This window comes from Pinus tabuliformis, chromosome 7 (genome assembly GCF_031772625.1).
Source record: "Pinus tabuliformis cultivar Carrire ecotype Pingquan chromosome 7, CPIR1, whole genome shotgun sequence".
Taxonomy (NCBI): Eukaryota; Viridiplantae; Streptophyta; class Pinopsida; order Pinales; family Pinaceae; genus Pinus; species Pinus tabuliformis.
The window spans coordinates 792,192,549-792,220,422 of NC_142293.1; the positions used below are offsets into that span (position 1 = coordinate 792,192,549).

Below are 27,874 nucleotides of genomic sequence, written 5' to 3' on the forward strand. Positions count from 1 at the left end.
AAGGAAATAGAGGCTCAAGCAGAGGTATAGATTGACTAAGTCTGGGTCAGAGCTTTCCAGTGAGAAGAGAGACACGTTATTCACTTATAAGTTATGGTCAATTGAGCAAATCAATTGTAATACATCTCTATTCGTCAAATTAATACAAGCAGGCATTGGGATTTTTAGCAGATTGCTTTCCCTAGGAAAAATATTGTGTGCATGTGTGTTATTTCTTATTGCATGTCTAAAACTTTTGTTCTAAATTGTGAATTAACTTTCGTAGCATAGTAGAGTAGGTTTGTATCTTATGATTTTGATTAAAACTTCATGAGCAATTAAAATTCTACACCATGATTTCTACATGGCATCAGAGAAGAATTTCAAAGTTATTTCTTAGGAGGATCGAATTTTGAAGTTCGAGATAGTAGGATCTCTTCAGATCTGAGAAGATGGCCTCTAATGGAAAGAGGCTAGAGTATGCCTTGGAAGGCAACTCTAGATTTATTGCATGGAAGGATTGCATGGAGGCGGTATTGGATGACAATGGATTGCTAGAATACATCAAGAAAGATGTTGCAAAACCACCAGAATCTGATGCCCATAACCTTTCCCAATGGAAGAAATATGTAGCCAAGGTGAAGAGAATAATCTTGGAGGGGGTATAGGATCACATTGTCTCAAATATCCATGGAAAATAAACTCTATTTGCAATGTGGAAAGCACTAACATAATTGATCAAGAATTGTAGTGACCACAGGAAGTTGGCACTCCAGGGTGAAATTCGAAGTATTAATATGCAGAAGAATGACATTATTCACAGTATTTGAGCAGGTTCACACAATGTTGTGATGAAATTGATGGGGTTGGTGTTAATGTTCTAGAAGATGACCTAGTAAGCCTAGCCCTTCTAGGCCTTCCCAAGAGATGGCATAGCCACTAAGATTCGGTGAATGGGAGCCTAGAAACTACCAAATTGGGAAAGCTTATGGTATGATTTGGTATAGGAGGAAATAAAGTGGCACCTGACAAATCTGCAAGCACATTTACTACCTTCTATGTAATTAACTTCACCTTATTTATATTGAATTAAATTAAGTACCACTACCTTGGATCATTAGACTGAAGATATAACTTCTCCTAACATGGTGTTATTTTTTTTATGTCTCTCTACAACTATCATCTCAAGGTCCCAAACACGACGAAATAGACTGAATTTTTGGGCAACCTCTCTGGAGATCCCTATATTATGCACACTAATGTTTTTGCTCAAGACCTTGGTAATCACGAGCAACAATTTTACTTGTGGTTCCACCCAACCCTGTATTTTCACACTTACTCTATGATTTGGACATCAAACCAAATTATGTATGTTTTCTAATCACTCTTTGCATTCATTCTTTTTCTTTCAATATAATATAATACAATACAATACTATGACCTCTCAAACTAACATGACCATGACAATCATGTTTGTGGTTGTTCATATTTTATGTAGATGAAACTCCTGTTCGAGTGTTTAAGAACATGGAGACAAAGTTAGGTAAACTCGATAGAAATTATCATTATCCCAAGAGCCAAGAAATGAGGGTCTACTCTAGCCTTTGGAATGCAGGTGATTGGGCAACCAGAGGCGGGCTTGTGAAGATCGACTGAACTAAAGTTCCCTTTGTTTCATCCTTCCACAATTTCATTGCTTCCGCTACTTCTTCTTTTGTCGTTGCTGTAGAGGAGGAGACTTTGGAATTGAACCAAGAGAAGAGGCTCCAATGGGTATGAAAGAACTACATAATCTACGATTATTGTTCAGACACCAAGAGATTCCCCCAGGGACTGCCTACCTAATGCAAATGACCCCTCAATTCAATTCAATTCCATTGAATTCAAAGATGATTTGCAGATACCTAACCCTTCCATTGATTGTTTCCTTCCAATTATTCATTTCTATTACATTTATTCTTTCATTCTTTTCAGAACACAAAAACATAAATGCATGTCAATATTAGAGGGTATCAATAATTTTATTTTTCTACTGGTAATACAAAAGAAATATTATTTTGATGATTCCGTTATGGTTTCCATGTGTGACCCATTTTTCCTTATGGTCTCCATTATGGTATGGCATGAAATTTATTTACCCTTGATACCAGAAAATATAATTCTCAAACACTGGTGTGCTATATGGAACACTATTGCATAAAAAAATATGAATGATAACAAAATAAATTTGGTTTATGATATTGAATATAGAGTCTTCACTTGACAATATATTGTTTTTGAATTTGAAGTAAGATGTCGTCTTTATTTAACTCTTCTCATTGTTCTCTTCCAATTTAACCTTTATAAAAAAACATAATATTTTTTTTTTCATCATGATTCTCCAAGTCAAGAGTCAAGAATCCTAGCTTGGTTCCACTTTATAAAAAAACATATTACTTAATTTCTTTTTGTCCCATCATGATCCTTCAAGCCAGTGTGTTTCAAATTCAAATTCATTGGGTATACATCTCTTCCAAATGGAGATATGGAGTCATTTGTCCTTGGCCTAGCACCCCATACACATAACCACTTTTCTCACCATCTGTATACTTAACTTTCTTCATTGTTTTGGAACCGGTCCAATAGCTTTCTAGTAGTCTAACTGGTAGTAGTTGTTGTTTTTGGGGGCATTTTTTTAATAGTCTTACTTGAAATTAAGTAAGAAATTTTTTAGCAATCATATTTTTATACCTGCGATAGGTAGGTTATATTGTAATCATTTTACAGTTAAAATGCTTTGAATTTCGATTTGTTCTGGAAATTTTAGATAGATTTTATAAAGTCTATTAAAGTTTTGAAATAAATAACTATTAAATTGAATATTTTGAAAATTAAAAGCAATTTTTGAAATTTTTGAAATTTGAATTTGTCTCGAAATAGTCAGTGTTCAGTTTAGCAAGAATGTGCATTAGCAGCCTGGCCAAAACTATAAACAACAAATCTTGTGGATGGGATTGACAAATATTTGCTTCCATGAGAATGTGAGCCCTCTCCCACTGTTTCAGAAAGGATTGTGCCATGTTTTTGGTCTCATCAAATTCTCCCTTCAACAAAAATATAAGGAGTTGTTTTTTTATTTTAATATGGCAGACCACTCAAACAACTAACAATGTCACCTCCCAATTTTGATGTTAATATCATTGATAACACAATGTTCATGGGTGATACATTTATAAAGATGGTATTATGCTTTGGGAAAGATGCCCTTTAATATTGTTGACAGCACAAATTTTACCTGTGAGATGTTTATGCTTAAAAGAATAGCATAAACTAATTGAACACTTAAGGTAGTGTAAATCAAGGAACAACATGCCACATAATAAATGTACGGTGTAACCAGTATCATCATCCAACAACATATAATAACTCAATTGTCTAACATAGGATCAACGGTGCAGAGTGGCAGTGGGAGGGGAGTTCTTTCGAAAGAGAATGCCTTATGACATAATTAATTAGTGCACACATAAGTGGATCAAATCTTACACACATGTTCTCTAATCAAGTGAGTTCATAGTCCACTCACAAATAAAATTGTGAGTTGCAATGGTGTCCACCAACACAATTCACTTCAATCCTTTCGTTGTTGCATTAACCCCAATACATCCTCATTTCACCAAAGTAAGTTCATCCTCATCCTTATGCACAAAAACCTCTAATTCTCTCTAATGGGTCCCATAAATAGGTATATTTTGAAATTCATTATGCTATCCTTGAGCCCTTAGGATAATCTTTTTCTCACGTTAATTCATATTTTTAGTCATAATATGCTTAGCAAGAAGATTAAAAGGTGTTTGTCATAGTATGTGTCCTAATGTGATCAAATTCTAGGAAAAAGAAGCATTTTGAGGCATTTACTATGCAGGGGCTTGATGGAGACAATCAAGAGAGAATATACGGGGGCTTTTCCACCTCCTTAACTCTCTAACTCAGCTTGAGATCATAGGATCCTCACTCACAAGCTCGAATTCACTGATAGCCGAGTAACTCCAAGTACATGTGAAGCTCAAGGAGGACCAGATCCATAATTTTCGGGCTCTTGGAGGGAGCCACTCCTATTTTCAAGGGAGCTGCCATCAACTACCATTTTGTATAAATAAACTAGCTGAAAGACTCACTAGGATTTAAAATTTTGTTTAAACTAAAAGTAGATATTGAGACTAGTGCTTAATATTGTTATTCTTAAATTTCATGTGATGTACAAGACTACTATTTTCTGCTAATGATAAGTTTGTCATTGATCTTCATCTGAGCTGGGTTTAGAGGGCTAAAACCCTTAGGTTTGGGCCTAACCTAGAGGCTTTGTTCCCTCTTCTGTATTTCTTTCTTGTTCTTATTTCAAAGAATTTCATGTCTTTCTCTTGTTGCAGTAGATGTTAAGCTATAAAAACTTGTGATTACAGGTTTCCCTATCAACTCCCTTGTGGGAAAAGTTATTGGAAAGATTTACAATCTCAGTCAAAAAATATTTGTTTATGATTTCTTGGAAATAGATGGATGTTAGTAGTAGTCCCTTTTCATGTTTAATGAAACTTTGGTGTTAGTTCAGTGATCAAATAATGTTGTGGAATAGAATATATGTTAGTAAAATTCAACTCATCTTTTCCATGATAAGTTTATCTCACTGTGTTATTGGTCATTTCATGCATGTTTTGGCTAGTTGTAGGGTTTTGTTGATCTGTAGGGGTGGGTACATCTCTCCATCTATACCTGCACCATTCCATCTTCTCCCTCTCTACCTCAAACTGGTCCCAAACTATGTTTCTATAGTCATTATATTAAGGCAATTAAAAGACACTGTGAGCATAAACCTTAGTGCAAGGTAGACCTCTGAGAGATCCTAGGCTTGGCTAGGGGGATTTCCCCAACCTTCATTCACTTCCTCCTATCTTCATCCATCTTCTCCTACCCACAAGACACCATTTCTACCCTCAAAAGGCTCTCATAACTCCTCTTGTAGCAAAACAGGGCCTCTTGTAGCAATACAGGACCTGTTGTAACAGGCCTGTAGCACTATTTTCCTCAACTTGTTTCGCTCCACACTTTTACCTTAGCCTTGTTACGATGAATAATGACCCTCAAATTGTGATTTTCTGATTAATAGGAGCGATTAGACCTCTCCAACCTCCTCCTTTCCTCACTGCAAAACAAAGTTAGAATTAGTTTTTTTCATAAGCATGTTAAAAGTTAGATTCTTTATTTTCAAGAAAATGTAGAGTAGATCAATGATACATGCAAGTAGATTACTGATTTTATTAAATGTGCAAAGTAGAGTAGTTTTACTTCTGTAAGTAGACTAGCCCCTTTCTCTTTCATGCAATTTCAATTAGCAGTTACATTTGAATGAGTGGCATTTTCACTTTCATAGTTAGAATCAGGTTCAATTTTTCTTTCATAGGAAGTTTTCACTATAATTAGTTGGAGGAATGGTCTCTGAACATCTTGATATAATTTCATGATTAAGGGTGACATGAGTAGAACCTAACATACTGTGCATATAATGTTGTCACCTCTAAGTTTGCACGAACCCCAGGTTGATAATTTGAGTTGAGGAGCCCTTGAGAGTTGCAATACTCTTTGTGCAATACCAGGGCTCACCAATTTTTGGTGCCATTGTTGAGGAGGTGTTGTTTCTGCTTAAGAATTTTATTTATTTATTTTTATTTTTATTTTATTTATTTATTTTATTTTTATTTTTATTTTTTATTTTTTATTTATTTATTTTTATTTTTATTTTTATTTTGTATCAGTCTTATTGCTTTGAAAAAGTGAAAAATTAAAAAAAAAGGTTATTTCATGCCTCGTAGGAGTAGGGATAACCAAGGAAAATTCTTACCAAAAACGCCCACACCCTCAAGCAGCCAACCTTCACTCTTCTTCAGTGGGTATGAACTTCCCTCTCTGACTAAAAGGGGGTTATAAGACCCTCTAGATGAGCCAACTGAAATTTTTGAAGAGCCTATTGGAGAAGAAGGACCTATCTCACCTACTCAAACTATGGCTGAAAACCAGAACAATGAGCTTTTCCCTATTAGAGAAGCCAATGGAGAGGCTAGAATGAAAAATATAAGCCTTGTTTCCCTTCCACATATCGATGGCCTAAACTCTAAAGATCCTGACACCTTCATGTTTGAATTGTTTTTGTCTCTAGCACCTATGACTATGCCTATGATGAATAGAAGTTGACGTTGTTTCTTTCTACCCTCAAAGATGCAACCTTGCGTTGGTTTATGAGTCTATTACTGTAGGTCCAAAGAAACAAGGAGGAAATTTTTAGGATGACAATTGGACCTGATAAATCTTTAGAGGAATATGAGGAAAGGTTTCAACTTAATTATATGAGGTCCAACTGTATCCTTGATCCTGAGTCACTCAAGATAGTTCTTCTCTGAGGGATTAGGGAAGATGTAATGGAGACCCTCAACATGTTATCTAGAGGATATATCTACCAATTGTCTTATGATGACATCAAAATTGTATTCAATAATCACTCTGGGGTTGCTAGGAAAAAGTGTGCGCCTAGCCAAAACTTGGTCAATTGCTCTCCCTTCACAACGTCCATCAAGCATGAGATAGGGAGCATGTTGGAGGATTTCAATAGTGAAAATTTTCATAAATTTTCATTGCAAATGGATACTATAAAATAAAAAGAAAGCAAGAGGAAGAAAAAAGGGTAGTAGCTTTTCTTTCCCCTAGATGTACTAAAAGACATCCTAAGAATGAATTCCCACTAAATGTCATAGAAGTCTTCCTAGTCTATGAGAAGAATCATGCAATAGAAAAATGTCCCTCTCTTACAGGCCTAAAGTTTGTATACGAGGTAGGAGTAGAGAGTGGGTCAGAATATTTGTGCTTTGTTAACCAAAGGAAACCCCCAGAACCTCGACCATATCAGCAAGGCATGCAAGGTGCACATTATCATCACTACAATCCAAATTAGAGTACACCTTTCCAGCCTTGGTACCCTTCCACTTATCCACCATGGTCCACAACTCCTCCTCAGTCTTATACTCCTCAATATGCTCCTTAACATATCAACCCTCCTTTTCAGCTATATCCACCTCAATCTTCCTAATGGGGCAACCCCTCACAAGGGTGGAGGCATCAAACAAGCCAACCTCCTACTTTTCTACCTCCACCCCAACCTCAATCAAAGCTAGCTCATCATACCCCACCTAAGCAACCTCAAATTCCTACTCAACCAAATAGGAGCTCGAACAATAAGCAGGCATAATAGGGCTATAGTGGGGAAACATCCTATCCTGCTTATGCTATGGAAATACAAGAGATCAACCTTCAGTCTAGGAACACGACTATAAAAAATGGACATTTACTCAAACAACTTGTGTTGTATCCTCCTGCTCAAACTTCTATTGAAAATTATTTACCCATATGGTAAGAGGATGAGGAAGAGGATGAATTGTATCACCCCTACCTAGTCTGAACTCTAGATATTGTTATAGGAGGGGGATAGCTTGATTAAGAAGACCTTATTGACCATATCCTTCAGAATCAGCCTCCCAGTCCCGTACTAGCTGATGAATTAGTGAAGGAATTTGAGAGCAGTCTTTGAACTGACTTGTGCTTTATTGAATCTAGCCTAGGAAATGTAAATATTGTAGATATTGGCCCATCAAGAACTCTAAAGATCAACCCTTCTCTCTCGTCCAAACATGAAGAACAACTATGCAATGTACTAAGGCAACACCTAGATGCTTTTGCTTGGATTATAAAGAAATGAAAGGTGTGTATCCCTCAATTTGTACTCATCATATTTACATCAAAGAGGGATGCAAGCCCGTGCGCCAACCCCAGAGAATGATGGACCTAGCTCTTAAGGATATTGTGAAAGAAGAATTACAAAAACTATTGGATGCAAGGTTCATATACCCCATTTGAGATAGCGAGTGGGTGTCATCTCTTGTTGTAGTTCCCAAGAACAATGGGAAGTGGAGAATCTGTCTTGACTATCGGAAACTTAACAACTCTACAAAAAAGGGCCATTTTCCTTTTCCCTTCATTGACCGAGTCCTAGATGGCCTTGCAGGAAAAAAAGTATTCTCCTTCTTGGATGGATTTAGTAGATATAACTAGATTCAGATCAGCCCTGAAGACTAAGACAAGACCACATTTTCATGTCCTTGGGGTACCTTTTCTTATAGAGTTCTTCCATTCCGTTTATGTAATGCCCCTGCTACTTTTCAGAGGATTGTCCTAAGTATATTTGCTGAACTTGTTCATGACTCTATTGAAATATACATGGATGATTTCACTCCTTATGGACGTGACTTCCAAGAATATCTCTCCAATTTGTGCAAAGTCTTGAAGAAATGTATTGAAATGAATCTCTCATTGAGCCCTGAGAAATGTGAATTTTTTATGAATGAAAAGACTGTCCTTGGCCATTCTATATCCAAGGAAGGGATACAGGTTGCCCCAAACAAGATTGAAAATCATCAAAAGGGTCCCTATCCTTCAGAAACAAAGAGATGTCAGGAGTTTCATTGGATTAGATGGGTATTATAGGAGGTTCATTAAATATTTTATCAAACTGGCTTCACCCTTGTTTGGATTGTTGTTTAAATATTAAGAATTTTGTTGGAAAACCAACTGTCAAGAAGCTTTTGAAGTACTAAAAGAAAAGTTGACCACTACACCCATCCTTAGGGGTCCCAACTAGGCAATACCTTTCCATATACACATAGGTGCCTCAGATAAATTTGTAGGGGCTGCCTTAGGACAAGAACAATACAAATTACATTATGTTATCTATTTCATCAGCAAGAACTTTTCCAAAGCCAAGTTGAATTATACTCACTGAAAAAGAACTCTTGGTTGTGGTGCATTCTTTGAATAAATTTAGGCATTATATCACTGGTTATCAAACTTTGGTTCACACTGATCATGCAACCATTAAATATTTAATGTATAAACCTGATGTGAATGTTAGCATAATTAGATGGTTATTATTGTAGCAGTTTAATTTGACTATTATTGATAAACTAGGGAAAGAGAATGAGGTTGCAGATTTCTTGTCGAGACTAACCCTGCCTGCAGTAAAGGAAGAAATGATAGATGATTAAATTCCAGATGAACATGTCTTTTCCATGTCGGTGTTTTCTCCTTGATTTGTTGATATAGCCAACTATTTGGTTGTTGTGAGTTCCCTCCCTAACCTATCCTCCAAGGAGAAAAACAAGATTGGCAAGAAGAGTGCCCCATTCACTTGGATTGGGGAAATCTTTTCATATTTGGTCCAGATCAAATCCTGAGAAGATGTGTGAGGGAATAAGAGGTCTTTTACATCCTCTTAGCATGCCATGATGGACCCTGTGGGGGCCACTTTTTTGCTAAGAGGAAAACTTTCAAAGTTCTACAATCAAGTTATTATTGGTCCATTGTACATCAGGATGCAAGGAGGTACACCACCTGGTGTGATCAGTGTCAAAAGATGGGTAAACAAACAACCAAGGATGAAATTCCCTTACAACCTTAAGTGAATCTAGAGTCATTTGACAAGTGGGGCATGGATTCTATTGATCCCCCATTTGGACATAAAATGTATATCATTGTTTTCACCTATTACTTAACCAAATGGGATGAAAAAAAAGTAGTGAAGGAAGCAACTGAGCAAAATGTGGCTGAATTCTTGAGGGAGAACATATTCTACAAATTTTCTTTTCTAAGGGAATTAGTCACTGATCAAGAAGAACAATTTACATCAAGTTTTATTGAAGATCTCATGAAGAAACACCACATCAAGCATAGGACATCTACTACCTATCACCCTCAAGCAAATGGGCAAGTCGAAGTCACAAACAAATCATTGGAAGACATTCTTACTAAGGTTGTTAGCAACAACAAAAAATATTGGGCATATAGGCTTGTGGAAGCCACCTAGGCCTACAACACAACTTGTAAGACCACTATTGGATTCACTCCATTTGAGATGGTCTACGGGAAGAAGGCCCTGTTCAGTTATACTTGGATCTCATTATAGAACAATAAGAAAGGCCACTCCAACTCAATTGTCTAGATGAATTCATAATGCGATCTCTCTTTCACACTGAGGTAATCCAGCTACAAAGGAAGATTTGGCATGATGAGCACATTAGAGAAAATAATTTTCAAGAAGGATATTGGGCCTTGTTGTATGATTCCAGATTCAAGGATTTCAAGGGGAAGTTAATGACAAGATGGTTGGGTCCCTATCTAGTAGATAAGTGTCATGAGAATGGGTCTCTCCAGATTAGAAAAATTGATGAGGAAGGGACTCCCTTACTTGTCAATGGTCATAGATTGATGTTGTACAAGAAACCTTTGTCCAAGGAATATTTTATCAGTTTAGTTAGCCGAGAGCTAAATGTGATTAGGAGGCTCATACCCCTCAAAACACCAAAGTTCAAAAAGGAAAAAATAAAAATAATAAGAGGGCCTAGGTGAAAACCTCCATGTGGCATCTAGGGCCAATTCCTGAGTTGAAAATATCTCCGAGGAAACCCAGGAGAAAAAAAAGAGAGAGAGAGAAAATAAAATATCTTCAGGTGAAAGCCTCCTTTGAGGCACCTAGGGCAAGCATGCAGATTGAAAACCTCTGCAGAAGCAGTCTACTTGTCTAAAAAAAATGAATGAAAGAAAAATAAAAAACAAAGGAGAAAAGACAATAAAGGGAAGGAGTTGTTACACCACCCCTGCTAACATTTTTTCTTTGCAGGACTCAAAAAAGTTGACAGAATCATGGTTGCAGGGCATAATATACATGTTTATTCCTCCATTCTTCCATCTATACTTTTCATTTCCTCACTCTCCACTCACATACCTACCTCTCTCCATCATCTTGTCAAAAAAAAAAACAAATTTTGTCTCCTCATTGTAATGTTACAAGAGTGAGATATGATGTGAAAAAGAGGCGAAAGGGTCATATTTTCATTAGGTAATGTTGAGGGAGGTCCGCCACTATCCATTTCATCAGCTATCCACCCCATCTAGTCAAGGTTAGTTCAAATTTCCTCTCTATTATGCACCTAAAAAAACACAGAAAAGCCTTTGTTTTACATTCTTCCACCACCTACACCACTTCCTCATGATCCTAATTGTGTCCTCATTGCCGCGTCAAGAAAAATTTATGTTTTCTCCTTGGTAATCACTTTATTTCGCACTCATCCTCACATGATTATCTCTGTTTATGAATAAACGTAGAGGAAATAATAGCTAAAGTCGAGTAAAAGTAATCTGTAACAAATTAGACGAATCTAAGCAGGAAAAACTGATTTTTACTATCTTTATGTGTAGAAGTCACAAATTAAGCAATGGCTGCCCAATCAACAGAACAACAACATCTCACAACAGAAAGCTACAACGTTAGAGGCAAGGCGGGACAACAGAAGACTGGGAAAACCAATGGCTATTTTATGATAGAATCAGATCAAGTATAGCGAAATCCTCAGGATCCCCTGATCCTGAGGATTTGCTTTTATCTGTTTATTTTCTAAATGTAATATATAAGGCCAAAAGGCAAAACTGCACAAAGTTCAGAATTACACCATTTGTAACTATTCTTTTTGACATATAATATTGTTATTTTGAATGTTGTAACTTGGTTACTTACATTAATGAAGAGAGGTTGTGTTTAATTTGTCTTTATATTATGAGTACCTCTTGGCAGAAACTTTTGGTGACTTTGGGCCCGATCAAGAGAAGATCTACTGCATCACCTGTGTCATTATCTTTTCTATTTCACTCTTGATTGCTTATTAATGTTAAGTTAATATTACTTCTTATTATTGTAAAAATTGATGATTCGGTTTGCATTTGTTGTTCCTTTGAGATTTAGATTGATCTGTGTGTTATATGTGAATAATACTTTCAATTGAATTGGTTATAATAGTTCTAGCTCAGATCGTCGTTCCTTTCAAATAATGTTATTTCAGAGATAGAATTAATCGCTTTATGCTTCTATAGTCATTTGCTATTAGATAACATTTGATATTACTGTATCGTTTGTTGTTCAATTCATAATTGTTGTTTGTTCTAAATTGTTGATCAGTTCAGATTTGTTGTTCAACCCAGAATTGTTGTTCAATTCAGAATTGCTATTCAATTCAGAATTGTTGTTTAATCTGAGACTGTTGTTCAACTCAAAATTGTTGTTTGATTTAGAATTGTTGTTCAATTCGGAATTGCTGCTTAATTAGGATTTGTTGTTTATTTAGGATTTGTTGTTCAAATACCTTTACTGTTAATTATTACAGTTCTCTTTCATGAGTGAGCAAGTTAGCTTCACTTTTAGTTAAAATTGCCATGTGTGTTATTTCTTATTTCATGTCTAAAACTTTTGTTCTAAATTGTGAATTAACTTTCGTAGCATAGTAGAGTAGGTTTGTATCTTATGATTTTGATTAAAACTTCATGAGCAATTAAAATTCTACACCATGATTTCTACATGGCATCAGAGCAAGAATTTCAAAGTTATTTCTTAGGAGGATCGAATTTTGAAGTTCGAGATAGTAGGATCTCTTCAGATCTGAGAAGATGGCCTCTAATGGAAAGAGGCTAGAGTATGCCTTGGAAGGCAACTCTAGATTTATTGCATGGAAGGATCACATGGAGGCAGTATTGGATGACAATGGATTGCTAGAATACATCAAGACAGATGTTGCAAAACCACCAGAATCTGATGCCCATAACCTTTCCCAATGGAAGAAATATGTAGCCAAGGTGAAGAGAATAATCTTGGAGGGGGTATAGGATCACATTGTCTCAAATATCCATGGAAAAGAAACTCTATTTGCAATGTGGAAAGCACTAACATAATTGATCAAGAATTGTAGTGACCACAGGAAGTTGGCACTCCAGGATGAAATTCGAAGTATTAATATGCAGAAGAATGACATTATTCACAGTATCTGAGCAGGTTCACACAATGTTGTGATGAAATTGATGGGGTTGGTGTTAATGTTCTAGAAGATGACCTAGTAAGCCTAGCCCTTCTAGGCCTTCCCAAGAGATGGCATAGCCACTAAGATTCGGTGAATGGGAGCCTAGAAACTACCAAATTGGGAAAGCTTATGGTATGATTTGGTATAGGAGGAAATAAAGTGGAATACCAGAGATGGGACTTCATCCAAGGGCGAGAATGAAGAAAACTTTGCATTGGCTGGAAAGGGAAAGAAGGGAAAATGGAAGAAATATTAATCGAAACTAGAGTCCATCAAAGAGGGAAAGATGAAAGATTTGTCCAAATTAAATGCTTCTATTGTCATGAATTCAGGCACTATGCCATGAAGTGTCCACACAAAAAGGCAAGCAAGAACTCAGGAGGAGCAACATGTGAAGCCTTGGCTTTACATTTCGAACTTGGCTTTACTCATCCATTAGATCAATTCTTCCATTGGCTACGTAGATGGGGTGGAAGATCCACCAGATGGATGTAAAAACAACATTACTTAATGGAGTTATTGAGGAGGAGGTGCACATCGAGAAACTTGAAGGTTTTGAGACATTTGATCGAGAGTCTCATGTGTGTAGACTCAAGCGAGTGTTGTACGGTCTCAAACAAGCACCCCATGCTTGGTACACCAGGATCGATAACTATCTCACTGGTTGGGCTTCACCAAAAGTGAAGTGGATGCAAACCTCTATCACATCTTGGTAGAAGGTAGATTTCTTATTATTGTCTTGGTAGATTGGATGAAAATGTGCTACAATGCAACAATTGTATAATCAAACTCACCAACCAATAATCTCTACACAAACTCAGACATTCATGCTTAAGACTACATATAGATACAAATAGAGATAATGTAAAGAATATATGCATAATAACAATCTTCACCTTCAACACCCATCGTCCTTCATTGATCAACCTTCTAACAGCCAATCCATCTCTAGCATCTCCTTTATCTATCGCCAATAGCTCCTCTAACATTCTCGACCTTCCCCTCCATCTCTTCAGCTATCCTCTAGGTCGTTAAGATATTTTCCAATACCTCCCTTAGCTCACCCATGTGTGCTTTAATCGCCATTTGAAAGTATCTACCACATGTTCGCTCCACTCTGCCAACCTTCATTTACCTACAAAATATATCTAACTTCCCCCTTGCCACGACATCCCTCTCATGTTTCGCTGCTACTACAAAATCCTAACTACCAATCCTCACTAGCACACATCCCCCTCTCTGGACGTTGACATCTCCTTCTTACACAATATCTCCCTACACTGCGCCAGCTCATTTTCTGTGCACCGCCTGCTCCTTATGCACTCCTCTATTCTCCTACGTGGTCCTTCTCTTAATAAAATTTAAACAAAAAATTTATGGGCTCCAATAGGCCTCCAAAGTAAAACTGTGGCTCACCCTGAGCCACTCAGTCCTCCTCTTATCCCCATGGATTCGGTAACCTCTGCTCTTACTGAGGTTGTTTTCAAGCTCTTTCTACAACAACTTATATGGGTGGTCAAGTGGTCTGGTCATCCTGGAACTTCGAGATTGGGTGAGAGAGGAGAGTCACGCTCCCTCTCTCCACAGTGGTGCTCTCAGAAAAATAATCCTTTCCACCATTACTACTCCAAGGCCGAGTTCTATGTTTGTCCCTGATCATTGCGCTTTTCTTGATGCTATACCTGCTCCTTCCTCTAGCGGACAGTGGCTAGATTTTGGATTTGTAGCCTTTTCCATGGTACCGTGAGGGTCAACGTGGTGGGGTGGTTCATCCTTTTTCAGGTGACTTCCACGCATATTTGAAGTGATTGCAGCTCCTAGCTGATAGAGTATGGGTTATTCCGTAGGTGCCCTTGTGCCACCCCATCATGCACGGGGACAAAACCCCATCCAACTGCTACAAACCCCATGGTGGGGACTGCCTTGACATTGGTCTATTGAATATACCTACAAAGCCTTGCCAAAATCAGTATTAGGCTAAAATAACTAGTGGAGTTGCAGTGTATCATGAAAACCATTCTTGTTAAAGGATGGGGCCTCCTTTGTGTTGGGCCACCTGCTATAACTTAACCAGCCCCCATGGAATAAATCTCCCACTTTTGTTCTCCCATCCTAGCTATTGAAAAATGAAGCAAGAAATTCTCAATTTGATTTTTCCTTGATTAAATTGAGAAAATTCGAATTTCCACTTGAGCAGACAACTTGGATGCACTTAACTTGTGTGACATGCCTTGTGTCACCCAATTTACTCAGTAAATTCAAGTTAGAGGAGTTAGAGTTTAGTTAAGCATGTGTGGTTGCTACTTTATAGCAATTAAAGTCAGTTATCTCAAGTTGTGTTTAGTTAAACTAGTTCCAACTGTTGGAGGAACTAGTGGAAGGTTAGTTGTGTAGTGGGACTTCAATCAAACTCAGTGATTATCCAATTAACTAATCAATCAACCCAAAATAGCTAGTGCATGTAGAGAATTCAAGTTCCCCAGTTGTGGTGGAGATGCCAGGGAAATTTAACATCAATGGTAGAGTAGTCTTGAGTGTACAAGTGTTGCATGCAATTAAATGATCAACCTTAGGAATTGTGCAATCCATTTTGGAGAAATTCCTAAATAATAGGGGCCTAATTTCTCAAGGAATTGTGCAAGGAAATAGAGGCTCAAGCAGAGGTATAGATTGACTAAGTCTGGGTCAGAGCTTTCCAGTGAGAAGAGAGACACGTTATTCACTTATAGGTTATGGTCTATTGAGCAAATCAATTGTAATACATCTCTATTCGTCAAATTATTACAAGCAGGCATTGGGATTTTTAGCAGATTGCTTTCCCTAGGAAAAATATTGTGTGCGTGTGTGTTATTTCTTATTTCATGTCTAAAAATTTTGTTCTAAATTGTGAATTAACTTTCATAGCATAGTAGAGTAGGTTTGTATCTTATGATTTTGATTAAAACTTCATGAGCAATTACAATTCTACACCATGATTTCTACATGGCATCAGAGCAAGAATTTCAAAGTTATTTCTCAGGAGGATCGATTTTGAAGTTCGAGATAGTAGGATCTCTTCAGATCTGAGAAGATGGCCTCTAATGGAAAGAGGCTAGAGTATGCCTTGGAAGGCAACTCTAGATTTATTGCATGGAAGGATCGCATGGAGGCGGTATTGGATGACAATGGATTGCTAGAATACATCAAGACAAATGTTGCAAAACCACCAGAATCTGATGCCCATAACCTTTCCCAATGGAAGAAATATGTAGCCAAGGTGAAGAGAATAATCTTGGAGGGAGTACAGGATCACATTGTCTCAAATATCCATGGAAAAGAAACTCTATTTGCAATGTGGAAAGCACTAACATAATTGTTCAAGAATTGTAGTGACCAAAGGAAGTTGGCACTCCAGGATGAAATTTGAAGTATTAATATGCAGAAGAATGACATTATTCACAGTATCTGAGCACGTTCACACAATGTTGTGATGAAATTGATGGGGTTGGTGTTAATGTTCTAGAAGATGACCTAGTAAGCCTAGCCCTTCTAGGCCTTCCCAAGAGATGGCATAGCCACTAAGATTCGGTGAATGGGAGCCTAGAAACTACCAAATTGGGAAAGCTTATGGTATGATTTGGTATAGGAGGAAATAAAGTGGAATACCAGAGATGGGACTTCATCCAAGGGCGAGAATGAAGAAAACTTTGCATTGGTTGGAAAGGGAAAGAAGGGAAAATGGAGGAAATATTAATCAAAACCAGAGTCCATCCAAGAGGGAAAGATGAAAGATTTGTCCAAATTAAATGCTTCTATTGTCATGAATTCAGGCACTATGCCATGAAGTGTCCACACAAAAAGGCAAGCAAGAACTCAGGAGAAGTAACATGTGAAGCCTTGGCTTTACATTTCGAACTTGGCTTTACTCATCCATTAGATCAATTCTTCCATTGGCTACGTAGATGGGGTGGAAGATCCACCAGATGGATGTAAAAACAACATTACTTAATGGAGTTATTGAGGAGGAGGTGCACATCGAGAAACTTGAAGGTTTTGAGACATTTGATCGAGAGTCTCATGTGTGTAGACTCAAGCGAGTGTTGTATGGTCTCAAACAAGCACCCCATGCTTGGTACACCAGGATCGATAGCTATCTCACTGGTTGGGCTTCACCAAAAGTGAAGTGGATGCAAACCTCTATCACATCTTGGTAGAAGGTAGATTTCTTATTATTGTCTTATACGCAGATGATTTAATTTTAATTGGTGATGAGCAGCTGATCAGATATTTCAAGGAGGACCTTGTAAGAGAATTTGAAATGAAGGACATGGATCTCATTCCCTATTTCCTTGGGTTGGAAGTATGGCAAGGCGATGGGGAACTGTTTGTCTCTCAGGACAAGTATGCAAATGATATACTATAGATATTCCACATGGAGTGTTGTAAACCCATGGAGACACCTCTAGAGACCGACTGGAGGAAGGAGGATGCCACTTCAGGTGAGGAAGTGGATGCCAACATTTATCGAAAGCTCATGGGTTCACTCATGTATCTTGTGAACACATGACCAGATATGTGTTATGTAGTCAACCAGCTAAGCCAAGCTATGATTAGGCTGACCAAATTATTTTGGAAGGCAACTAAGCATGTTTTATGGTACCTTAGAGGCACTACCCAGTTTGGACTATGGTACTGTTGATGCCCCGAAAATCGGGTCGACAACAAGGGGGATACCCACCCGGTCCGGACCTTGGTTGGCAGCTCCTTATCCGTTTGGTATAGCGGGTCCGACTGGGGATAATGGGACCAGTTTCCCAATCTAAGGGTGTGTGTGTGTGCATAGTTGGATGATGTTGATCTAAGGGTTCTGATCTAAGCTACTTTAATCTAATTCTATGCTATTGTAATCTAATGAAAACAGCACATCTAATATATGCTAACCCGGGATGTATTTCTTCTATTATGCGATCTAAAGAGATTTCAAATAATAACTGGTAATAAAGATCATTCAGCTATCATAAGAATGGAAATCAATTAAGATGAACCACTTTGCATAAAAAGTTAGGCAAAACAGTTGTGAACAGCATATCGCATAATAAGTTATTCATATATCAAACATAAATAAATGACTCCACCGTACAAAAGTGCCAGATGGTAACTCAAACATTCATGCAATAACATATAAACAACTAAAAACTGTATATCACTTTAAGAATATAAGCAGAAATGGCCAAGAGATAAAAGTACCATTTATGACTGGTCCTACTCATAAGCTTCAAGCAACAATGATTTATCTCTACTTGTTCTAATATCTACTAAGAGTACAGAAGTGCAACATCAGTAGCAGATATCAAATGCAAACATTAATAAACCTCGATCCATTCATTCATCAAAACCTCCTCTGAGGGTGCAAAAGTGCATGTTCTGAGGACAAGTTTTTGACAAATTTCTGGACCCTTCTCTAAATGCCTAAGAAGGGTTTAAATACTGCTAACTAAATAACTTAATTACACAAATTTCGGATACGGTTTAAATGACCGCCCTTTATCTAAGCAAACTTATTTCTAAAAATTGAATCTAATTCCTAACTATTTCTGTATTTGCTCCTTAGTGCTGCGAGCATGTAACATTTGTCTGGGAAGAGTCGGCTGGTCGTCTTCTGCTTTTGCTTGGGTTATGAAAATAGAAACGGCAAGCGCTGGCACCACTTTTTAGTAAACTAGAAGATATTTCTGGGAATCATCTTCTGGCTGTGCGAATTTACTACGTGTATACTTGGTAACAACCCAAATTCCTCTTAAATTGCCTCTGTTTTTGCTATCTCGGTTTTCGGACTCATGGATGACTAAGCAAGTTAGGGACTTTGCTTTCTAAACAATTTTCTTAGCGATGCATGATTAGTGCTAGGCGCTAATCGCGCATCAAAAACCGCCTCCGTTCTTTGATCCGGGCCTTTCTGGTGCGTTTTCCGCCTTTAGCGCTTTTTCCTTTACCAGGCATAAGCTTCAGAATTTTGTAAACATGCTGCTTTTGTGAGCTTTTGACCTTGAGTGTCGAATCGCCTATTGATATCAGCATCTGTTCAGTAATATTCTGAAATCTGCGTTTCTGTCGCATGCGGTATCTGTTTATGAGGGCATCTCTTCTCTATTCTCTGAGCATTGACGCTTTCCCTTTTTCCTTAGATGTTTCCTGCACATTGCTTCATGTTGTTCCCTGTTTTTTATTCCTGTAGTTCACGCAAAGGAAAAGAGTAACGATAATAAATTTTGACATGAAAGCTTTAAGCTCTACGAATGTATAAAATCATGACACCCACAGTGAACTGACTCTTTCGAAAAACACAAAACTGTCCTTCATGAATACTTTGGTGTACATTCATTAATCTTCTTTAAGGCGCGCGCCCAATTTTTGGTTTAGGGACAGCTTTTCTTGAATGCTGAGCCGAGGAGAATTTGCGATGGGTGATTTTTGTGACTCGTATCGCATCATCGTGTTTATCGCATTATCAAGATGTGTCATCGCAGAGTTTCCTGATCAGTTTAGCGCAGAATCGCGCAGATCGCAGATCGCAACATCGCAAGTTCGCAGCAAATCGCAGGATCGCAAGATCGCAGAATCACTGCAATTTGTTAAGTTATTTGTGTGTTGTTTATGCGACGTTGCGATATGCGATGTCGCATATCGGCCATCGAAGATTTCTTAAGATTTTCATTTATGGGCGCTTCTTAATGTATGCGATGCGATGAATTTCGCGCTGCTTCTTCGCAGTTTCTTATTGTGCTCATAAAGAAATGTTTCACTCTTCTCCGTTCGATGTATTTTTGAGGAGTATAATACAAAAATTTTTATAAAATTTTTTGGACTTTTTACTAAGGGTCCCCACTTCTTTAGTGTTATTGCTAATACTAAAGAAGGAGGGGGGTTGTTGGTGGTCACAACAGGTACAAACGGATAAAGGGAGTGAAGTTGTGTGGCTTCACAGATGCAGATTGGGTAGGGAGTCCATCAGGCTGAAAGACCACATCAAGTGTAATTTTCAGTGTTAGGTTCATAGTTGTTTCCTGGTACAACATGAAGAAAATATTTTTGGCGCTCAACTTGCCATAAGCATAATACATAGCACCAATTCAAGCAACCCGTGAGGCGATCTGGATGAGAAATATACTTGTTGGATTATTTGGTAAGATGATGGATCCAACTGTGATCTACTATAATAATCATAGTTTCATCAAGCTCTCTGAGAATCCTATTTTTCATGATCGATATAAGCATATAGATATATGGTATCACCATTTACGAGACTATGTGCAGAGGCAGATAATGTTTCTTTAGTACATTCTGAAAGAGGAACAAGATGTTTACATTTGTCAACAAAGGCCTTGTTAAGAGGGAAATTCGAGTTCCACGGGTGCAAGATAGGAGTGGTTGATAATCCCTTTCTTGCTGAGAGGGATTGTTGAAAAATGCAACAAGAAATTCTTAATTTGATTTTGCCTTTACTAAATTGAGAAACTTTGAATTTGAGTCACCCATTTTACTTAGTAAATTTGAGTTGGAGTTAAATTTCAGTTAAGCATGCCTGATTGCTAATTTGTAGCAATAAAAGTCAGTTATCTCAAGTTATTTTTAGTTAAAATAGTTCCAACTGTTGGAGGAACTTGTGGAAGGTCAATTGTGCAATGGGACTTCAGTTAAACTCAATGATCATCTAGTTAACTGATTAATGAACCCAAAATAGCTAGTGCATGTAGAGAATTCGAGTTCCCCAACTATGGTGGAGATTCCAAGGTAGTGTAACATCAATTGTAGACTAGCCTTGAGTGTATAGGTGTTGCATGAAGTCAAATCATCAACCTTGAGAATTGCGCAAACCATTTTGGAGAAAATCCTATTATATTTCTCAAGGAATTGCACAAGGAAATAGGGGCTCAAGCAGAGGCATAAATTAACTAATTCTGGGTCATAGCTTCTCAGTGAAGATATATATAGGTTATTCACTTGCAGGTTGTGCTCAATTGAGAAAATAAATTGTAATACATCACTATTCATCAGATTAATGCAAGCAGGCATTGGGGTTTTTAGCAAATTGCTTTCTCCAAGAAAAATATTGTATGCATGTGTGTTATTTCTTATTGCAATGTCTGAAATTTTTGTTCTAAATTGTGAATTAACTTTTGTAGAGCAGTAGAGTACGTTTGTGTCTTGTGATTTTGATTAAAACTTCATGAGTAGTTTCACATTTACACCATAATTTCTACACCATGTTCTCTTGACATAGTCTTCTCTTCCATAGTTGTGTCATCTTACTTTTTCCAGCAACTTGGACATTTTCTCTAAGCATCTTCTTAGGTTTTCCCATTTCTCCTTTAGCTCCCTCTATGATTCTCATTACATTCCCTCTTCTCTGTGCCAACCTTGCACTACTTATCTCTCTGCAACCATGAACTATTGTCATATCCTCTAATCTCTTCAACTCTAAGATCTTATCCTAACAATTCCTTTGTTTCTTCTTTGTTCTTTAGGTGGTGCTTTATACCTCTTCATGCCCACCGCTCCCTCTCTTGAATGATTGGGACATTGATTCAGACATTATGGTTTACAGATCTGAATTGTTGTACCTCTGCATAGACTAAGTCTAAAATATTCCTTCAACTCAGCTTGATGAGATAGTTTACATGTGTTACCTCTCTTGTCCTAGTTAGTTTCAACTTACTTTCTTCCTCTACCTTAGTATTATCCTCATTTAGTCCATCATCTTGATAATCCATGGTTCGACTTGACAATCCGTGTGCTCCCTCCTGTAGCCAAAATCAGATTCGACGGTCTTCCTAGTTGTTTTCTTTCATTTCAATTGGGATTACTTACTAGGGATGGTCATTTCTATGCAGTTCCCATCACGTGATTCTAACCTCCACTTGAACTTTTAAGCTCCCACATGCTAGAATACGTTGTTTCTTGTGTAATGAATTTCAAGGATATAATTCCTGACTCCATTTTTAAGCTCTTTACATGATCCTTCTTTGGCGGGCTTGCCCCCAACACTATGTGTTCTCTATCTTAACATTGCCTTCTCGGAAGCTCTTGTTTCTGTAAATTTCTAAAATGATTTCGACATCACATGGGGAATTGATCATGCTAAAATTCTTGATAATGGAAAGCAGTTGCAGCTTACTCTCGACCACTCTTCAAGTAATATTTGAAGTTCTCATGCCATCAAGCCTTTTTCTATCAATTAAATTCAACTAAACAAAGATAAGATAATATTAATATTCTCCTTTTATGACAGGTTGTGGTATTCAATCCAAGCAAGAGTATCTATTTGCCAAAATTTATATGCAAATCAAGTTGGTACCTGACAAATCTGCAGGCACATTTACTACCTTCTATGTAATTAACTTCACCTTATTTATATTGAATTAAATTAAGTAGCACTACCTTGGATCATTAGACTGAAGATATAACTTCTCCTAACATGGTGTTATTTTTGTTATGTCTCTCTACAACTATCATCTCAAGGTCCCAAACACGACGAAATAGACTGAATTTTTGGGCAACCTCTTTAGAGATCCCTATATTATGCACACTAATGTCTTTGCTCAAGACCTTGGTAATCACGAGCAACAATTTTACTTGTGGTTCCACCCAACCCTGTATTTTCACACTTACTCTATGATTTGGACATCAAACCAAATTATGTATGTATTCTAATCACTCTTTGCATTCATTCTTTTTCTTTCAATATAATATAATAAAATACAATACTGTGACCTCTCAAACTAACATGACCATGACAATCATGTTTGTGGTTGTTCATATTTTATGTAGAGGAAACTCCTGTTTGAGTGTTTAAGAACATGGAGACAAAGTTAGGTAAACTCGATAGAAATTATCATTATCCCAAGAGCCAAGAAATGAGGGTCTACTCTAGCCTTTGGAATGCAGGTGATTGGGCAACCAGAGGTGGGCTTGTGAAGATCGACTGAACTAAAGTTCCCTTTGTTTCATCCTTCCACAATTTCATTACTTCCGCTACTTCTTCTTTTTTCGTTGCTGTAGAGGAGGAGACTTTGGAATTGAACCAAGAGAAGAGGCTCCAATGGGTATGAAAGAACTACATAATCTACGATTATTGTTTAGACACCAAGAGATTCCCCCAGGGACTGCCTACCTAATGCAAATGACCCCTCAATTCAATTCAATTCCATTGAATTCAAAGATGATTTGCAGATACCTAACCCTTCCATTGATTGTTTCCTTCCAATTATTCATTTCTATTACATTTATTCTTTCATTCTTTTCAGAACACAAAAAAATAAATGCATGTCAATATTAGAGGGTATCAATAATTTTATTTTTCTACTGGTAATACAAAAGAAATATTATTTTGATGATTCAATGGCTACAACGTCTCCGTTATGGTTTCCATGTGTGATCCATTTTTCCTTATGGTCTCCATTATGGTATGGCATGAAATTTATTTACCCTTGATACGAGAAACTATAATTCTCAAACACTGGTGTGCTATATGGAACACTATTGCATAAAAAAATATGAATGATAACAAAATAAATTTGGTTTATGATATTGAATATAGAGTCTTCACTTGACAATATATTGTTTTTGAATTTGAAGTAAGATGTCGTCTTTATTTAACTCTTCTCATTTTTCTCTTCCAATTTAACCTTTATAAAAAAAACATAATATATTTTTTTTTCATCATGATTCTCCAAGTCAAGAATCAAGAATCCTAGCTTGGTTCCACTTTATAAAAAAACATATTACTTAATTTCTTTTTGTCCCATCATGATCCTTCAAGCCAGTGTGTTTCAAATTCAAATTCATTGGGTATACATATCTTCCAAATGGAGATATGGAGTCATTTGTCCTTGGCCTAGCACCCCATACCCATAACCACTTTTCTCACCATCTGTATACTTAACTTTCTTCATTGTTTTGGCACCGGTCCAATAGCTTTCCAGTAGTCTAACTGGTAGTAGTTGTTGTTTTCGGGGGCATTTTTTTAATAGTCTTACTTGAAATTAAGTAAGAAATTTTTTTAGCAATCATATTTTTATACCTGCGATAGGCATGTTATATTGTAATCATTTTACAGTCAAAATGCTTTGAATTTCGATTAGTTCTGGAAATTTTAGATAGATTTTATAAAGTCTATTAAAGTTTTGAAATAAATAACTATTAAATTGAATATTTTGAAAATTAAAAGCAATTTTTGAAATTTTTGAAATTTGAATTTGTCTCGAAATAGTCAGTGTTCAGTTTAGCAAGAATGTGCATTAGCAGCCTGGCCAAAACCATAAACAACAAATCTTGTGGATGGGATTGACAAATATTTGCTTCCATGAGAATGTGAGCCCTCTCCCACTGTTTCAGAAAGGATTGTGCCATGTTTTTGGTCTCATCAAATTCTCCCTTCAACAAAAATATATGGAGTTGTTTCTTTATTTTAATATGGCAGACCACTCAAACAACTAACAATGTCACCTCCCAATGTTGATGTTAATATCATTGATAACACAATGTTCATGGGTGAGACATTTATAAAGATGGTATTATGCTTTGGGAAAGATGCCCTTTAATATTGTTGACAGCACCAATTTTACCTATGAGATGTTTATGCCTAAAAGAAGAGCATAAACTAATTGAACACTTAAGGTAGTGTAAATCAAGGAACCACATGCCACATAATAAATGTACGATGTAACCAATATCATCATCCAACAACATATAATAACTCAATTGTCTAACATAGGATCAACGGTGCAGAGTGGCAGTGGGAGGGGAGTTCTTTCGAAAGAGAATGCCTTATGACATAATTAATTAGTGCACACATAAGTGGATCAAATCTTACACACATGTTCTCTAATCAAGTGAGTTCATAGTCCACTCACAAATAAAATTGTGAGTTGCAATGGTGTCCACCAACACAATTCGCTTCAATCCTTTCGTTGTTGCATTAACCCCAATACATCCTCATTTCACCAAAGTAAGTTCATCCTCATCCTTATGCACAAAAACCTCTAATTCTCTCTAATGGGTCCCATAAATAGGTATATTTTGAAATTCATTATGCTATCCTTGAGCCCTTAGGATAATCTTTTTCTCACGTTAATTCATATTTTTAGTCATAATATGCTTAGCAAGAAGATTAAAAGGTGTTTGTCATAGTATGTGTCCTAATGTGATCAAATTCTAGGAAAAAGAAGCATTTTGAGGCATTTACTATGCAGGGGCTTGATGGAGACAACCAAGAGAGAATATATGGGGGCTTTTCCACCTCCTTAACTCTCTAACTCAGCTTGAGATCATAGGATCCTCACTCACAAGCTCGAATTCACTGATAGCCGAGTAACTCCAAGTACATGTGAAGCTCAAGGAGGACCAGATCCATAATTTTCGGGCTCTTGGAGGGAGCCACTCCTATTTTCAAGGGAGATGCCATCAACTACCTTTTTGTATAAATAAACCAACTGAAAGACTCACTAGGATTTAAAATTTTGTTTAAACTAAAAGTAGATATTGAGACTAGTGCTTAATATTGTTATTCTTAAATTTCATGTGATGTATAAGACTACTATTTTCTGCTAATGATAAGTTTTTCATTGATCTTCATGTGAGCTGGGTTTAGAGGGCTAAAACCCTTAGGTTTGGGCCTAACCTAGAGGCTTTGTTCCCTCTTCTGTATTTCTTTCTTGTTCTTATTTCAAAGAATTTCATGTCTTTCTCTTGTTGCAGTAGATGTTAAGCTATAAAAACTTGTGATTACAGGTTTCCCTATCAACTCCCTTGTGGGAAAAGTTATTGGAAAGATTTACAATCTCAGTCCAAAAATATTTGTTTATGATTTCTTGGAAATAGATGGATGTTAGTAGTAGTCCCTTTTCATGTTTAATGAAACTTTGGTGTTAGTTCAGTGATCAAATAATGTTGTGGAATAGAATATATGTTAGTAAAATTCAACTCATCTTTTCCATGATAAGTTTATCTCACTGTGTTATTGGTCATTTCATGCATGTTTTGGCTAGTTGTAGGGTTTTGTTGATCTGCAGGGGTGGGCACATCTCTCCATCTATACCTGCACCTTTCCATCTTCTCCCTCTCTACCTCAAACTGGTCCCAGACTATGTTTCTATAGTCATTATATTAAGGCAATTAAAAGACACTGTGAGCATAAACCTTAGTGCAAGGTAGACCTCTGAGAGATCCTAGGCTTGGCTAGGGGGATTTCCCCAACCTTCATTCACTTCCTCCTATCTTCATCCATCTTCTCCTACCCACAAGACACCATTTCTACCCTCAAAAGGCTCTCAGAACTCCTCTTGTAGCAAAACAGGGCCTCTTGTAGCAATACAGGACCTGTTGTAACAGGCCTGTAGCACTATTTTCCTCAACCTGTTTCGCTCCACACTTTGACCTTAGCCTTGTTACGATGAATAATGACCCTCAAATTGTGATTTTATGATTAATAGGAGCGATTAGACCTCTCCAACCTCCTCCTTTCCTCACTGCAAAACAAAGTTAGAATTAGTTTTTTTCATAAGCATGTTAAAAGTTAGATTCTTTAGTTTCAAGAAAATGTAGAGTAGATCAATGATACATGCAAGTAGATCACTGATTTTATTAAATGTGCAAAGTAGAGTAGTTTTACTTCTGCAAGTAGACTAGCCCCTTTCTCTTTCATGCAATTTCAATTAGCAGTTACATTTGAATGAGTGGCATTTTCACTTTCATAGTTAGAATCAGGTTCAATTTTTCTTTCATAGGAAGTTTTCACTATAATTAGTTGGAGGAATGGTCTCTGAACATCTTGATATAATTTCATGATTAAGGGTGACATGAGTAGAACCTAACCTACTGTGCATATAATGTTGTCACCTCTAAGTTTGCACGAACCGCAGGTTGATAATTTGAGTTGAGGAGCCCTTGAGAGTTGCAATACTCTTCGTGCAATACCAGGGCTCACCACTTTTTGGTGCCATTGTTGAGGAGGTGTCTAAGTAGGTGTTGTTTCTGCTTAAGAAATTTATTTATTTATTTTTATTTTTATTTTATTTATTTATTTTATTTTTATTTTTATTTTTATTTTTTATTTTTTATTTATTTATTTTTATTTTTATTTTGCATCAGTCTTATTGCTTTGAAAAAGTGAAAAATTAAAAAAAAAAGTTATTTCATGCCTCGTAGGAGTAGGGATAACCAAGGAAAATTCTTACCAAAAACGCCCACACCCTCAAGCAGCCAACCTTCACTCTTCTTCGGTGGCTATGAACTTCCCTCTCTGACTACAAGGGAGTTAGAAGACCCTCTAGATGAGCCAACTGAAATTTTTGAAGAGCCTATTGGAGAAGAAGGACCTATCTCACCTACTCAAACTATGGCTGAAAACCAGAACAATGAGCTTTTCCCTATTAGAGAAGCCAATGGAGAGGCTAGAATGAAAAATATAAGCCTTGTTTCCCTTCCACATATCGATGGCCTAAACTCTAAAGATCCTGACACCTTCATGTTTGAATTTGTTTTTGTCTCTAGCACCTCTGACTATGCCTATGATGAGTAGAAGTTGACGTTGTTTCTTTCTACCCTTAATGATGCAACCTTGCGCTGGTTTATGAGTCTATTACTGTAGGTCCAAAGAAACAAGGAGGAAATTTTTAGGATGACAATTGGACCTGATAAATCTTTAGAGGAATATGAGGAAAGGTTTCAACTTAATTATATGAGGTCCAATTGTACCCTTGATCCTGAGTCACTCAAGCTAGTTCTTCTCTGAGGGATTAGGGAAGATGTAATGGAGACCCTCAACATGTTATCTAGAGGATATATCTACCAATTGTCTTATGATGACATCAAAATTGTATACAATAATCACTCAGGGGTTGCTAGGAAAAAGTGTGCGCCTAGCCAAAACTTGGTCAATTGCT

The 27,874-nt window shown here is 37.0% G+C and overlaps 2 pseudogenes; both read left to right on the forward strand.

The window, feature by feature from the left end:
• The first annotated feature begins 1,155 nt into the window (after positions 1-1,155).
• Positions 1,156-1,824, forward strand: LOC149249951 (xyloglucan endotransglucosylase protein 1 pseudogene; annotated as a pseudogene).
• A 20,212-nt stretch (positions 1,825-22,036) lies between these two features.
• On the forward strand, positions 22,037-23,107 carry LOC149249952 (xyloglucan endotransglucosylase protein 1-like; annotated as a pseudogene).
• The last annotated feature ends 4,767 nt before the right edge of the window (positions 23,108-27,874 follow it).